The sequence below is a fragment of the Lathyrus oleraceus genome, chromosome 4 (genome assembly GCF_024323335.1).
Source record: "Lathyrus oleraceus cultivar Zhongwan6 chromosome 4, CAAS_Psat_ZW6_1.0, whole genome shotgun sequence".
NCBI classification, from domain to species: Eukaryota; Viridiplantae; Streptophyta; class Magnoliopsida; order Fabales; family Fabaceae; genus Lathyrus; species Lathyrus oleraceus.
The window spans coordinates 14,354,288-14,367,313 of record NC_066582.1 but is presented as its reverse complement, the minus strand read 5'-3'; positions in this window follow the sequence as shown (position 1 = coordinate 14,367,313).

Below are 13,026 nucleotides of genomic sequence, written 5' to 3'. Positions count from 1 at the left end.
GTGTATTGAAGGAGTTAGGTTATAGAGACTTTGAGACAATATATTACAAGGACCCTACATTTGGGATGAATGTCCTTGTTGATGACAAAGGTGCCTTAGAAATTGCAGATCTTTATAGAGTGCACCAAAGTGTTGATATCTACATTTAACACACTTTTTGTCAGCCTGATTATTGTCAGCTATGAGGAGTAGGAACTTTAAGATTGATGATTATATCCCTGAGTATTATAGGAAATCTAGGCACATGGCAGTCTATAAGCATGTGATTTACCTTGTGAATGGATCAAATCTTTAGGTTAATACACCATATCCGTATGTGCATCCGCCTAAGTATAGAAAGATGCATGGTAGACCAAAGAAGAGGAGAAACCTTGAGCATGGGGAGATTGATGAGATTGACAAAAAAAATGAGAAAACAGGTTCATAGTCAAATGTAGTAGGTGCAAAAAAGCAGGACACAACAAATTAACTTGTAAGGTTACACCAATAACTCAAGTTTCATAACAGGAAACTCAAGGCAATATTACTCAGCAATCTCAAGGAAATGTAACTCAGCAATCTCAAGGCAATGCAACTTAGCAATCTCAAGGCAATGCTACTCAACAATCTCAGAGTAATGCAACTCAAGGAATTAGGAATGCTACTCAACAATATCAGGCAACTCAAGGATACATGAATGGTATTCAGTCATCTCAAGGAAAGGAAACTCAATCAACTCAAGGGAAAAGACCAGCAACTCAACCAACTAAGTCATCTCAGGGCAAGGCAACTTAATCAACTCAAGGGAAAAGATCAGTTACTCAAGGCAGTGCAACTCAAGTAATTCAAGGAAATGGAAAGACACCGAAGCAAGAATGTACCAACATGATTAACTGCAACCAAGAATGTAGTTGGCCCAACAACCATGAGGTCTACTCCAACCAAGAGAATCACACCAAAGAAGAACATTTAGTGTTATATAGCCCTTGTCTAGTTAATGGTTTTAGCATGTATTTTGGTATTATGTCTTGTGAACATGTCAATGTCATTTTTGAATCATTTTGGAATTTTGTAGTGTGTTATGCAAATCAATTTATGTATTATGCAAATCATTTTGGAATCCATGTTACGTGAACTGATATTGTAAATTGGTTAAGTAAACAACATGTGTTACATTATGTTTATGGACTGGTTTATGAACATATAGTATAAACTGGTTAAGTAAAATTGATATGTTTATGGACTGGTACAAATAATAATATGCCAAACTAACTAACTCATATTAAATTAATATAATGTTCTACATACTAACTCATCCATAACAATACAGTGACTGATATTGCTAACTGATATAAACTGATACATACCAACTCATCCATACAAGCTGGTATATACTCCTAAAACATTCTAAAAAACAATCCACACAAGATTACAGAAAAACATAATATTCCATATTTTTTCCACTTCAAGATCTTGTTCACTTGAGTTTGAAGTTCCATCACAACTTCCCTTAATTCTTCATTTGTCACCCTGACCTTTTCAAACTCCTTTTTTGCATCATCAATTTCCTTTGCTATTCTTTCCAACCTATTCATCACAAATTTCCCCTTTTCGTCTCCCAAATCCTCATGGAACCAATTAAAAAAACATATCCTCTTTGTAAGGACCCCTTAAAATTTCACATATGTATCAAAATATGTTTATAACATTTGGACATAAATCAAACTGAAGTTAGGGCTTACCTTAAAATTTGGACAACTCAAAAATTCTTTCCAAAATTCTTATTAGTTGTTGCCCTATGAATCACATCTTTGTCTCTACAATGACATTTTGGCATACATCATGAGTTTGTGTATACACTAGATTCACAACTTTCAGTGTTCTTCTGCTTCAGAAACGAAGAACATTGGCCAGACTTCATGCTTCGAAGAAAACGAAAAAATGATGAAAATGAAGAACCAATATTGCCCTAATTTCATTTGAGTTGTAGAAAATGGATATACAAAGTGAAAAATGAAGAAGCAAATTGATAATAAGGAAGATTATGTACTATTGCCAATTAAGTTGTCACATATCTTAAATAAATGAACGTTTGAGGAAAACAGATGGAAAGGACTCAAGCATTTATTAAAAAGTTAAAGGACCAAGGTGACACGAAAAAAAAAGGGACTAATCTGAACCCAAGGATATAGTTAAGGGACCAAAAAGGGTATTTAACCAATTATTTATTATATACTATAAAAAATCATTTCATTTATGTGTTTTGCATTATGTTGTAAGTAGTTTATTATGCACGCCTAGTGCACCAACAATAACTTTGCTAATATTTTCGTTGTCATCGTCATTGTTTTCCATCACCTTGTAGCGCGACTCACCACATTCCAAACATTGATCCAAATATTCATACTATTTCATGTATAATATGAGATCATTAGGGCATACATGTACTTTGATATACTCCAAATCTATTAAACATAATATCTTCCTGGCCTCATAACAATAATCCAACAATTTTTTATCTTCTAGTAGCATTTGTTTCAACAAACCAAGCAATTCCATGAAACTTTTATTCAACCACCCACGTTTTGCCTTCAGTTTAAACAATTTTAACAACACATACAATCGTGTAAAACTTGTGCAACCCTTATATAAAGGCGCATCCTTATCACTACATAAAGTATCATAAATATGGGCTTTCATAAAAGACAATTCTCCAACATCACAAATCATATCTTTTAGTTGATCATCTATATCTTCATCAACTTCATGCATTTGTGACGTCGCTTTTCGATTTTTATCCACTTCTCCATGCCACGTCCATGTTGTATAATTTTGACATATTCCACTACAACATAAGTGATGTAATATTTATTCCTTTAAACATTTTTTTGATATTCTCGCAATTAACACAAGGACAATAAAAGAGATTATTATTGTCGGGAAGATTTTGTTCTGCGAATTCAAGGAATTCAAGAATTCCTTTCTTATACACCAAACCTAATCTATCATCCTTCATCCAACTACGATCCATAATAAATTTTGAAATTTATATCAAAAGACTAATGAGAATGACACACAAATGCTACACAAACACTATACTAATATGATTTTATGTATATGCATATCCATCACAACAATATAACATTTAACAACATCAAAACCTAAAGCATATTCATGACATCAATCAATAACCAAAAAATTTCATTTGCAACTACACAAAGTCATAGTCACAAAATATGAATAAAACATGAACATATCAACATGAACAATCCATATCACAACATCAATGCTCAAATGGTTGATTCATGAAATGCAAAAAAAAATCCAACATCATTGATGTGTTGAAAATGAATGAAGAGGGTGAAGATTGGATGTTCCAAATGAATGAAGATGATGAAGATGAAGATTTTGATATCGTTGTCGTCTGGTTTGATATGGCATGTGTTATAAAGGAAATAAATAACTTGTTATGTTTAATTTTGCGAGAACAAGATTTCATATTATTTAAAGTCTTGAAGATTTATCTTGGATTGATCAAAGGTATAACATTCATCTCTTGATAATGATTATGCAAGTGTTCAAAAGTGTCTCATGCATGCTATATAAGTTTAAGGGTGTTAAAAAATATATGTCATAAGTTTCATGCTTTTAAAGAATTGTTTTTAAATCTTTTTTAACAGTGTTAATCGATTAACCAGTTGGAATTTGAATATTTTTTTAATTTCTTTAAACATGCAGTTGTTGGTAAATTATGGCGTTTTGAACCGCCGTAATTTGCATCGTTTTGAAGCAGTTTTTTACTTTTGAATATTTTCTGCACGTTGAGGTGTGTTAACCGATTTTGGTAAATTATGGCGTTTTGAACCGCCGTAATTTTCATCGTTTTGAATCAGTTTTTTGCTTTTGAATATTTTCTGCACGTTGAGGTGTGTTAACCAATTAACACATATGTTAATCGATTAACACTGATGCAGTGGCTAAAAATAGACAACTTTTCATGTCTTTGTGTCTAAAACTTTTCTCAAATGAATCATGGCATCCCCTCATCATTGATACCTATCTGTAGAGATGTTTTAGCAATATATAAACATCATAATGTCAGAATTTCAAACATACCTCCTTTGCATAAAACTTCAAAAACAATCATTTACATAAAATATTCATTTTCACAAAGTGTTCATAAAACTTTCAAAAGTGTGAAACTTGTGCATCAAACTTTCATATATTATTCATCTAAGTTTCATCATACACTTGAACAATTGCTTGTACATTATTAAAGTGATTGTTACATAAGGAGAAGATCAATCAAGAGAAGATTGATAGTACTACACTTTATTCAAATCACCAAAGAAGATTTATTTCTGTTTGACTTGTGATCCAGGATTGTTGGACACAAGGGTTAGTGTTGAAGAGGATTGTTCTTCATACACTTGTTTACCTATAGGTTAGATAGTAAGCATCACCATTGGTGTGAGTAGGCTGTACAATAATTCTAACTATAGTGAAATCTCTTTCGAGTCGAAAGGGGAGTGGATGTACCTTCGGAGTGTGAAGGGAACCACTATAAATTCCGGTGTCTTTTTCTTTCCGCAGTTTATTTTTCCGCATTTAAACAAAAAATAACCAAAAACCGGAAACAAGATCGAAGAATTTTTAACCACCTAATTCACCCCCCCTCTTAGGCGCATTTACAACTTACAAAATGGTCTTTAAAAATTTCATTGAGCGTGATAGGTACTTTTAATGGGCTTTTCCGAAGTATTATGCTCCATTATGACGCCTTTAAAAGGGGATTTTCTGCACTTTCACAAGGGTTACGATTTTGGGAGATCGAAGCACGAATTTGAGAGTACAAATGGAGATTTTTAGAGCATTTGAATTCATTGGAGACCATCACTTTAAGTGAATTATTATGTTATTTTCATCTATCAATTGTGATATTTTTAATTGCATTATGAGTAGCTAAACTCTTCTAGGTTAGGTTGTGTTATGATGAACCTATTTCTATATTGTTGGATTCTATGTTGATTTGACCATTTTATGAACCTATTGATCTATAACCTTATTCAATTGCTTTTTGTTCGTAATGCTTTTTATGTGAGATGCTCTTTTAATATTATTTTGGGCACATAAGGAATACTGACCATTAGTTTATATGTTGGACATAGGGAAATTATTGTACTCACGTTGGTTGAATAGGGAGAGGAGACCCCGAGTAGTGGCATAGAGAATTAACGTTATATACATGGCCTAACTGTAGTGATAAAAAAATTGAGATTAAGTTATTGATAACTCAATTCACAAAGCAAGTGTCACCGTCGTGCTTTTATTATTTCCAAAGGAAATGGAAAAAATACGAACAAAACTCAAAGAAGTTTTAAAACAAAACTAATAAAAAAAGATAAGGGTTTGGGGGTTTGTTATGCAAAGAGAAGTTATTAGCATCCTAAACATCTATAGTAATCTATAGGAATATCTTTGAAATCCTGTGCATTTTGGCTTTAAAATAGTGTTGTTTGTAAAAGATTTGGGAGGTGAAAGAAGAAATATATTTTTTATAAATAAGTTTGTGTTTGCCAAGACTTTCTGAGTCTCATGCCTACGTACTAACAAAGTGAAATGAAAGATCAAAACTTCGTGGTTTGTGGTAAATGACTCATGTCTAAACTTTGAGAAAAAAGTTTAAACTTTGGAAATGACTATGGGAATAGGAGAATTATATCTCAACTATGAAAATGACTCATGTCTAAAATTTGAGAAAAAAAATTTAAAACAAAAAGTGCACAAAGGGTACAAAATAGTTTGAATGAGTTATGTATTTTTGTAGTCTTTTGAAATTGGTTTTGAATATGCTTAAGATGTATTAATATTTATTAAGATTTTTTTTTTTGAAAATCACTTCACAAAATTCAAGGTTTTATTAAGAAAGTGATTCAAGTTTGAAACACAAGAAAGTTTTGAAAAAGAGAGAAGAGATTTTGAAAATTAAAGAATGAGAGGAGAAGAAGAGACTATCCTATAGCAGAAAGTAAAATCTAGGAAGGAAATATCTAACCAAGAGATAGCAAGCTTTATGACATAAGTTAAGCAAGAATTCCCTCATTTGGATTAAGCCTCAAGCAAGTCAAATAAGCAAAGAATAAACTATGCATCAGATGAAACCAGAGAACCAAGCCAAGTATTCAAAAGAAGTCCAAAGTCAAAGGTACCCGATGATTCCCAAGGTCTCAAAATCACAAACTCCCAAAGCAAGGGTCAATGTCCTAGTTCTAAGTCCGTAACTCCACAACAATGCTAAGGATAGTAATCATAAGTCCATGAATTAAGAAAACCATTTTTTAGAGGTTTTTACTTTATTAATATCTTTGAAAGAAAGAGAAATTCAAATGGACAAAGAACAAATAATATAAGCACAAACAATATTATATGAGATGCTAAAAATAAAACATAAAGTAAATGACAAAAGAATAAAGAGCATAAGATAAATGATATTAAAGTAAAATTAATACAATAATAAGTTAATAAGTGATGTTAGTGATTAGGAAGAGAAAGATGATTGGTCATTTTTTGGAGAATACTCAACTATTCACCGACAAGTATGTAAGTATAGACCTCCACATCACTTATGAGAAGGGCTCCAACTTGGATAAAATCAACAAGTATGCCACTAGCTCTCATAAGTGAAAAGGAAACAATATTTTTCACATAATACCACGAGGAGTAAAGGACTTACAATCTCACTTATAAAAATGACTTGCTTCCGGGAGAAATTTAGCGTTATGTTAAGCAATCGTAATTGGACTTATGTAGAAGTCACAACTATCTGAGGTCAGTCAATAATAATGTTTGTGTTAATACATGCTAGAGAAATTGTATGTAAATCATTCTCCTAAAAATATGCCACAAAAAAAAAAGATAATTGATCAAGCACAAAGATTAGGAGGGTGATCTATCACATCAATCAATACTTCATGGTACTTAGGACAAACTTATGCATCAATCCAAAGTACCTTAAATGATCCATGATCAATTAGGAGGTATATTTGAAATGATAAAAGTTTATCAATCACAAATCCATAAATCATAATCAAGATGGACATAAACAATCCAATTGATCAAGAGGAAAATAAATAGATGAAGAAGAATATGACAAGAGAGATCACACCGAAATTGGATCAAAGGCTTGATCAAGTCATCATCAAAATAAATCATCTATTTTGATGGATTAAGGATTTCACTCTATCAACACCCAAGATCCATTAAATTTGATGAGACTAATGATCAAATCAATTAAGATCCAAGGCTAACATAAGTCAACAAAGGTCAAATAAATATAAAATTCATCAAAAACATTTTAAAATGAATTTTAAAAGCTAAAATTCATAAAGTCCTTCAAAACACCAAATAAATGGTCAAGAAAATTATGGAAGGATGGAAATAAAATAAGAAGCATAAAATAAAAAATTTAGAATTTTAAAATGCATAAAGGTATTTTTAAACCAATTAAAACAAAGGAGAAAAGAGAAAATTCAAGAAAAATAGAAAATCAAGAAAATAAAATATGAAAAAATGAAAATCAGATGAAGAAAAATAAAAGAGAATTTTAGAAATTATTTTGGGATTTTTCTGATAAAAGATGAATTTTCTATGAATTTTAAAAGAAAAAGAAAAAGAAATAAAATCAGAAAAAACACTGAACGTTGGATCTGGCCTTATTTATTGACATGACAGATCCAACAATCCTTAGGCTAGAGCGCACGATGGAAATTAGTCAAAATAAAACACATGATCTAATTCAAACTGGACCAATCAAAACATTTCAAATGGCCAACGTGTCCAACCAAACTCAGATGACCTGAGAAAACTCTTGTCATCTTCCTCGATGGTCCCTCATTGAACTTTCATCGTTTGGTAAAGTCAGAGCATGAGATTACCACCATTGTGATCGCCTCCTCATCACGAATTCAACATAATGCTACAAATTCATTTATCTAAACTGAGCATGGGGAATTACAGAGAAGTTTCAGAAGTAATAAAGTCATGAAAAATTAAATTAAATGATGAACACAATTAATCAACACCAAATAAGTTAGGGGAAAGCATCAGAGAAAGAAGGACTACATTATGGTAACTTGTTTGAGTTCAAATGATGCTCAGAACTACCTTGTTCAAACAGTGGTCAGAAGTTAATGAAGCTACATCTTGTCAGAGCACTTCAGAAGGTCCTAGAGCTTGGGAGTTGTCGCAAAAGCTTCAGAGAAGATCGAAGATGTTTAAGAAACTAGATTGAAACAAGCTGGTTTTCAAAACACGACAGTTAATTTTTTTTGGAAAAGTTCACATTGAAGTAGGGATTTCTTGGCTCTCCAAAGCTTTTGTAATGAGTGCAGTAGCTTCCTCTATTTACAGGGAATGTGTTTGGATCCAAATACATGTGGAATCAAGTTTAATTCGTGCAAAATGAATTTGATCATAAAGTCTGAAAACTGTGACTTGCAATCCACTGAAACTCATCCAAATTATGTGTTTCAAGGGTCAATTAACTTCTGGAGACTTCATTAAACATGTTTAGGTCCAAAATATGTGGTAATTTGGATTGTATTGAGAGTTAGTGAGGTTCAAATTCGGACCATGGTGATTTCTTCAGTTCCAAGTCACCATGTTCAACTCAATGTGGCATCTTGCTCATGAGGCTTTTTTATCCCATTCTTCTTGCAATGTGTTAACATCATAACAAAGATTACAATGTACCAAGAAAGGTTGCATTTGGATGCTTGAGCACAAAGTTATGGCATATTGAAGTTGGCATGAAAAACTGGTCATGTAACTTAGAAAATTCTAAGTCCTAAATGACTGAAAATGACCTGTAATGTCTCAATGAATTCCATGGCCTTCCAAGGATAATTTGACCTTGATCCTTGGATCAAACTTTTAGATGGAATCACAAATGATATTATGCAAAAAGAATCATCCCCAAACATTGAAAATTGAAGAAGTTGTAATCTTTTGAAGTTGAGAAAAAGTCAATTGAAAATATGTCAAATTTCACTAAGTCCACAAATGACCTATAATGTATACAAACTTTTGATAATCCTCTAAGAATAATTGGGTATTGTCATGTAATGAGAAGATATAGATGATTTTGAGAAGATTCATATACAAAAAGAAGCATTTAAAATAATGAGAATTGAAGGAGTTGTGATCCTTAGAACTTTGACTTCAAATGTTGACTTTTTGGTCAAACCTCTTAGAATAAACTTGTGTACTTGGACTTTTCTTGCATTTAAAGGCACATGGATGATAATATGAACTCAAAATAAGGTGTCCTTGAATGTATATTGATTAGATTGCTCAAAGTTTGAGGTAACTTGTTGAAGAAGGCATGGAAATAAACACATGAACCTTTGACTTTTCTTGAGAAATAAACCACAAGACTTTGAGATGCTCTTGATCCAAATGAGATTGAAAGATTCTTTAAAATGTTAGATATCATTCTTTGAGAGATAGCCCATTGAGAATCAATGGTTGAATACACTTTGATTTGAGGAATCAACAAAACCCTAGTTGAGGAGCCATGCCTTATGCTCTTGATTGAAAAACCCTACCTTGCACAATAAACTTATTGAAAACAAAACATATTTTTGTTATTTTGATTAGTGGTTAGATAAGCAATGAATCATATAAACACAAAGGTAAAACACCAACAAAGATGTGCTTGATGATCCCTACAAAAGAAAAACCCCAAAGATGAGAGGGAGAGGACCAAGATGTAATCTTGTTTGTATCCAAGGATGCAAATGATATGTGGGATCTTAGGGTTAAAAATTAGGGTATGGCATTAACCCTGCCTACGCTGGTTAACTACTGATAGAAAACTCCGAGTATTGGTTAATAAGTTATTTTATGAGGGATCACCTATAACAATTTTGTTAATTCGTCGTGAGATTATAATGATTAGATCATTCATACATGGAACTAAACATCAACAATAGAGGAATAGGGGATTCTGCAACATAACCTGACCGCTTTCATAACATTGTTTACTCATTTATTTACTTTTCTCATTGAAACTCTGAACCCCCTACTAGTTTTTATAAGTTTTACACGCATTTTGCCTTACTTTGAGGCAGTCCCTGTGGATTCGATCTTTTTATTACTACGACATTAACGGTATACTTGCCGAAAAGTCATCAAGTTTTTGGCACCGTTGTCGAGGACTGTTGATATTTCAACAAAGCAACATTTAATTTTGTTTTTTGTTTATTTTTAATTTTGTTTTCAATTGTAAATATTTTTTTTGTAATTAGTTATTTTTGTTTCTTCTTAAATTTTCTTTCCTATTCTTTTTGTTTTTAGTTTTATTTTTGTTTTGTTTTTTTTTATCTAGTCCACTGCTACTAAGATATTTTTATTTTTGTTTGTATGCAAAATCAAGACAATCATGCAAGATGACATATATGCTACCTTTGCAAAGTTTGAAGCTTATACAAAGGAACTTGCAGAAAAAATGCTCATTTTGGAAAATCCTATAAATTATTCAGAACCAAAACCTTACACTGATCATTCATGGGAGAAGGATTCATCATCTCAACTTGAAGAAACCTTGACTCAGTTTATAAAGATGACTCAACTTAATTTTGAGAAAATCAACAGGCATCAAGAAACCGTGAGAAGTAACATGGAAACATCCTTCGAGAATTTAGAGATGCAACTTGGTCATGTATCTAGCCAATTAGCATTAAAACTGAGATCTAGTAGGTATTTCCATGAAAATATATTACATAGTCCTAGAGATAAGGACATTGAAAGAGAAGTCAAACAGGAATGTGAGGTATTCAATAAAGGGGGAGTTGAAAAAGAAAAAGAAAAAGAAAAGTGCACAACACCTGATAAAGAAATAGAAGCAAGAATAAAAGTAACATAGGTGAAAAAGATATGTGGGAAAAGAGCCATAATGCAAGATGTGTAAGAACAAGATTTTGTGTCTACAATTCATCTCTAAGGTTTTGATGATAACAAAGGATGAAACAAATTGGTACCCTAACATAATTTATCTAAGTGTGCATGACTCTAATTGAAAAAGGGGCAGATAGACATACATTTGATATTCACGTAAGTCCAGAATGAGCACTTAGAAGTTAATCAAGCAGAGGTTCTGACTCTGAACAAAATAAAGTGCACAAAGTTCTATGTAGAGAGAAAAATCAGACGCTTTGAATCTGAACAGTGCACTCAAGGATCTGATGACTTTACACTCTAGAGAAATCACTATCAGAAAGACATCAAGAACCTCTGAAGTCAATCAGCCTTCAGAAACTATCTGAAGATACACACGCTGAACAGGAACATTTGAGCTTTGCGTACTCTGACTCAGAACGATCACCAAGACTTAGCTACGAAATCTTCCGTTTTTGGTATGAATCTATTTCTGGAAGAGAGTTAACATGCTCTAAAATTGCTATGGAAAGGACAAAGAGATTAATGACAATAAAAGTACATCATTACCAAGATTTCCTCAACCAACGGTATCTTTATCAAATCTCTATATAAAGGATGAATCATCTCCATACAAGACACGAAGCATACAAGAATACTGCAAACAATTCATAAATCTCTTTCACTCTTGTTCATTTTTTGTTCATATGAGTTGTTGCTCTAAGTGTGAAATATCTTTGTTCTTATATTGTGTAACTACCGCTTAACTAGAAGCACTAAGCACATAACTATATTAACATTACTTGCTGAATATTCCTCAAGTGACTTGTGAAGTTTGTAAACTTGAGAGGGCTAAGAGATCTTTATCTTATTAGACGCTATTTATGTAATCTTTCAAGATTAGTGGATTAAGTCCTTGTTAAAGGCGAAATCACCTTGGTTGGGTGGACTGGAGTAGCTTAAATTTCAAGCGAACCAGGATAAATTTCTGTGTTGATAGCCTTATTTTTTCGCGTGTGTTTTACTTGTAAAAGTTTTTATTATTTGTGAAAACAATCCAAACCCCCCCCCCCCCTTTCTTATTTTTCTCTACCTTCAATTGGTATCAGAGCGTCGGCTCTGTTATTGATTTTCTATCAAACCCTTAACAATGTAGAGAGATCCAGCGTGAGAAAAACACAATGGCCAACACCAATGAAAGAGACAGTTACAATACCAAACCTCCAGTTTTTGATGGAGAAAAGTTTGATTATTGGAAAGATAGAATCAAACGTTTCTTTTTGGGTTATGATGCTGACCTATGGGACATAGTTACCATTGGCTATGTACCTCCTGTATCTGATGCCGATATTTCTATTTCCAGAAACAAGATGATTGATGACCAGAAGCGTGATTTCAAAAATCACCACAAAGCCAGAACAATATTGTTGAATGCCATTTCCTACAATGAATATGAAAATATCACCAATAGGGAAATTGCTAAAGAAATATTTGACTCCCTAAAGGTGACCCACGAAGGCAATTCACAAGTTAAAGAGAAAAACGTTATGGCTCTAATTCAGAAATATGAAGCCTTCAAGATGGATGACGATGAAGCTATAAAGGTAATGTTTTCTAGATTTCAAGCTTTAATTGCAGGACTCAAGGTTCTGGACAAAGGCTACACAACTACAGATCATGTCAAAAAGATTGTCAGAAGCTTGCCAAAGAAGTGGAGACTTATGGTCACTACGTTGAAACTATCAAAGGATCTGAACAACATAAGCCTGGAAGAACTCATCAGCTCCCTCAGGAGTCACGAGATAGAACTTGAGGAAGATGAGCCCCAAAAGAAAAGAAAATATGTAGCTTTGAAGTCCAAATCTAAGAGACGCAAACCAGAAAGGAACAAAGCCCTGAAAGCTGAAGAAGAAGATAATAAGGACTCTGAAAATGATGATTCTGATGATGAAGAAGAGTTATCCCTTCTAACTAGAAGAGTAAAACAACTCTGGAGAAAAAGGAATAATAACTTCAGAAGACCAAGACCCAAGGGAGATCGCTCAGAATCAACTTCCAGAGGCAAATCAAACAAAGAGGTAACATGCTATGAATGTAAAGAACCATGTCAAT